Below are 4,906 nucleotides of genomic sequence, written 5' to 3'. Positions count from 1 at the left end.
AGATTGATTGCCAGCTGCTCCTGGATCCTTCTGTTCTTGGCCTGCATGAGCGTTCACGAACGCCTTTTCCTTGGTTCTGGGTTTCTCCTCTTTCACCAGCAGGTTCTCTTGATGCAGCGCCCAGTTGAACTTGATGTTAACCGGCAGTTTAACCACGAGCTCTTGTAGAAGGATGGGGTTGGAGAGGTAGTTGTCCATTCCAACAGCTTGCAGGTGGCCACACAAGTTTTGGACCGCCAAACCAAAATAGATCAACATCTCCAGCCTTTCTGCTTTGGAAGCGGGTGTACCTCGAACTAGCGTTACTGTGCTGTCTTCCGTGTGCATGGTTGACATAGCTTGCGGCACGGTGGATGGATCGAGCGACTCCTTTAAGCGGCCGTTGTAAACGAAGCAGATTTTCTGAGTCGGTATAGCCGCACGCCATGATGGAATGGATGTAGCTACTAATAAAGAGTGGCCATTCGATGGGATCGCCGCTGAACACCGGAAGCTCTCTGGAGATAACTTGTCTCGCCGCCAACTGTTGAGGCGTCCGTCCCTGAATCACCGACTGGTGTTGAACGGGCGCGAATCGGTTTAAATCCGCGGAATTCTGTACGAATTGTGACTGCCCTAACGGATCTACTAAAGGAGGCCCTATTAAAGGTGGTGCAAAGGTTCTAGGGGGTGTTCCTAATCTCCTATCCTGGCTAGCGACAGTTGAACTAGGTGTCGATCTATTTCGATCGTTATCGAGCAAGTTTCGGTTAGATTTATTTTGATCATCATGGGAACCACTATCTGAAGCCGTTGGAGGGTTTGTACTCATGGCTACGCCTTCCTGGGTTGGTCCTCGGGAGCTCCCAAGTTGTTCCGCTGAAGCGCCCAGGTTCAACACCGAGTGATAATTGTCCGCCACAGAATGCTGTTGCGTCGCCTGACGCTCTTCTACGCTTACCCGCTGTTCCGCCGCCAAGATCTGTCCGGCCGGTCTTCAGTCGGTTCACCAGATCCAGTTCTTTCTTCCTCCGGATGTTGCATACGTTGCCTGTCCCGCTCCCGCTGTTCCTCGGGTTGCCTCAGTAAATGGATTAACTTCTGTGGTGATTCTTACCGGCAAAAGGGTGATTTTGCTGCAGAAAGGTTACCCGACCGCAACATTCTTAATGACCCCCAAAATCGCATGCTCTCTGGTGTCATATAGGGGAAATGGCTCTAATGTAGGCCTATGGATCTAAGATTGGGCCCATCGCTAAAAATCTGCTATTTATCCATTCTATCTAGATGAACGCGTCATTGGAACGGTTCTAATGGATATTTTTGGTCACTATTGAAAATTTAGACGATTGCTGAATTTATGTATGGGCCCAAATTAGGGACATTTAAGCCGACATTACATCCATTTCCCCTACGCAAAGCATTGGCCAAATGGTTAATAAATTTTCACTCAGTAGTCGCATTTATTTGTGGTCATCGATAAAGTTCGATAGTTGTTTGATAGCACAAATAACATTCTCTATTCAACTTTTGACTTTTAAAGTTGAACTCGTCGCACAATGGGTCAGGAATACGGTATTATTAAATTTCTGGAGATATTTTGATTTACCAAGAATTTGAAAAATTTATCACTATCAAATACTGAACTATCGAATGTGAACCTAAAAAAACCTCGGAAAACAAGTGGCCCAGTTTCAGCGATAAATGCTCACATCAACAAATATTTTTCAAATAAGCGGTCGATTTGAGACGCAACTTTTTAATCTCTGTTGTTCGGCAAAACTGTGGTTTTGCAATGTCATTGTTTTGCTGTTTTGCTCTGATTCGACGATTCGCCGCTGCCGTGAACTTTGCCGCTGTGAGATGATGTCATCTTCTAATTGAACACAAACAACACTTTCTTTCGATATACTCGGGATTATTTATTGATTGAGCTTACATAGTTTGTTTTGAATATCGTGTAAAAATAGATGCATCCAAAAAACTGTTTACATTCTCATTATACTCATTATTTGGCAAGATTGTTAGTTATAGTGTAGGATTCGCCCGATCAAGTTCATCCAATTAGGTCCAGGTTGTTCCAGACGACCTCCGCCACACCCTAATACTGATCACACTAAACCGTGGTGGAAGAAACGAGCATTATCAAAAATATCATCTCTCCTCTTTTCTGTTTTCATTCCGGCTCATTTTTCCAGAGCACTTCCGTTACCTGGGTGGCGGAGCCTACTTATTCCCAGCGCGTCATGGCACACTCGATCGATCGGCTGGCATTGCATTGAAATGCTGAATATATAAAGTTTATCGTTTACGATTTTTGTTTGTTTGTTTAGTAAAAGTGTGAGCATTGATTTGTATATAGTGGTTTGTTTGTTTTGATTTTTTTTTTTCTTCGTTTCTAAATGAGCAAGTACATAAGTTTATCGAGAAGAGTTGTTACAAACTAGTGAATGGAATATTTTTTTTTTTTAAATGCACGCGTTACATAAGATGAAGACACACTCCAAGTTCGAGAATCATAGTTTATAATGTGTATATGGTGATGAGATGTATAAATATTGAAATTTTGGCAAATGCTATCAATGGATTGAAATTAGATTTCGAAAGATGCACACTCTGCTTCTGTTTAATAGTTTACACAGTTGTGTTTGTCACTCTAGCAATAAATTAAAAACATGGGATTTTCCGGCTATAAATCATGGTCTAACGAACGTGTTCAACATAACGGATAAATAGACGACCCAATAAAACGATCTCGTCTGACTAGCGGAAGTTATTAAATAAACAATGTGTTCCTTTTCTTTTTCCAATAAAAACAGATTTAACGTGGTCAAAAAAGCAATGACGAAAACAGTATTAAAAGGGGGTTTGACTTGGTCCAAGGTAAGTTCACGTCGTAACATACATTATTTGAATAAAATCACAAAAACATCGATACTGCTTCGATCAGTTTATAGATTGTCGGGAGCAAAATTTCACTTAGATTATTTAAAAAGTATCGTTACAGCTTAGTTAGTTAGAATTGTTTCGTAAGGTTTTTTTGCATTTGTTAAGTTTTTGGCAACATATGTTCGCTAGAATTGTCATTTCATGACGGGAAGAGAGGGGAAGATCAATCAATGGCGCGCAAACGGAGATAATACAAGTAGGGAGTGGAGAAAACTACACCGAACCTAGTGGCTAATTATGTTTAAGTCCATGAATATATGCTTGAATAATACAACCAGAATAATTGCAAACCGTTCAATTGCTTTGGATTTGGAAAGGTCCAGACGGATTGGTTTACGTAAGTACTTTTTAGATGTGCATGTTGATGAAGAAATATGGAAATAAGAAGGGGGTGAACAAAATGGGATGGCAGCTCCACTATTTACATATCACAAAAACGAATCGACGATATAAAATAAAACAATAATGGTCAATTAAGTTGCTTCCTACTTACGTGTGGGTAGTTTCAGTATCAAGAATAATCAAGAAAAATCGGTCAAATTAGATAAAACGCAACGTCAAGAGAGAGCAGATCAAACGATCTTGAATGCAATGATTTCACTTAACTCTTTCTAAAACGTCTAAAGTACAAGCGGACTACTGTTAGTTTAATTGTTTGACAGTATTTGATGCTCAAAAATTAAACCAATGCCTGCTAGATCGTTTTCTGGCTTTGCAACTCGGAATTAGAAAGTTGCAAATTTACAAACAATGATTTGAGCCAATCGATTAATGCCTAACTCATGTTCATTGGTATTGTTGCTAGAATGTGCTTAGGTGATAGGCAGATTTTTTTAACGTCGAATCAAGGGGTATTCAACTCTGCACACCTTAATCCGTGCCGAAAGCTGTGCCCAGCGCTATGCCGAACGTGGTTTCAATCAAAATGAGCTATGACTTTTTTATTATGTTTACATTCTCAATTTATCAGATGGATCAAGGCAAGCTTTCAGCTTCCTTCATTCTCATTAGTGCGTTTGTGGGGTGGAAGAGGAAGTGGAAGCCATCAAACCTGTACGGTGTTCAACCCGTCCACCAGATTCCGGCTCGATGTCCCTGCTGCCGATCGATGATGGATGAAATTGCCACCTCCTCCCTATTCAATTATTCCCGACTAAAGTAACTCAGAATTTGAACGGGCGAGAATTCAATCCCACCCTAGGAGCAACATCCTCGGGCCAGTTTTTAATAAAGCCTCGAATCAAATTTTCAGTAATGAGCAAGGCCTTACAGTTGACCGATCGGTAGACCACCAATCGTTCTGGGGTCCCTTGATACGAGCTAGTTCAACAGAAGGATGTGGATATGCCATCGTAGCCAATATCAATTGGGACCAATGACTGCGAACGTGTATAAACTGACGTTCATTGTGTAGAGGTTTGTTTTTGATTTTCATGATCACGGGATCCAACCAGTTGGCACCATAGGTACTACTATAGCTTTTGACCAACCGTCGGTAACCAGTTTCAGCCGTCTTGACTGCCTTTCGACCGGCCATGGTGTGAATGAACTAGATTGAAGTCAATCCCGAATAGAAGCTGTTCTGGATGAAATCACGAGCCGAGTTTGCCTAGATTTAAAGGGATTCACGGTTCAGAGAATACTTACAAAAACATTCTTAAATTCTTGATTAAATCGTTGTTTAACAAGTTTTATATATGACAACAAATTCACTTTTGAGTAAACAAGGTATTCAACCGAGTAGTCAACCTTAGCAACGATTGGCAAAACATCAACACTCAACAGTGATGCCATTTTATATTATATCGTTTGTGTCCTACTAGTCAAAGTGTGCCCTATCGTACCGAACAGTGTACCGTGCTGTATTTTGGCACAGTGTGCAGAGCTGATCACCCCTTGCGTCAAATGTTTTTTAGATACCATCTTTAGACATTTATTAACTTTTGAATAATTTCAAGAATGCATCTGTGTTGATAAA

This window comes from Ochlerotatus camptorhynchus, unplaced genomic scaffold, assembly GCF_037179485.1.
Source record: "Ochlerotatus camptorhynchus isolate MF236.1 unplaced genomic scaffold, CSIRO-AGI_Acam_v1.1 ptg000055l, whole genome shotgun sequence".
NCBI classification, from domain to species: Eukaryota; Metazoa; Arthropoda; class Insecta; order Diptera; family Culicidae; genus Ochlerotatus; species Ochlerotatus camptorhynchus.
Note: the sequence above shows the minus strand (reverse complement) of the source record.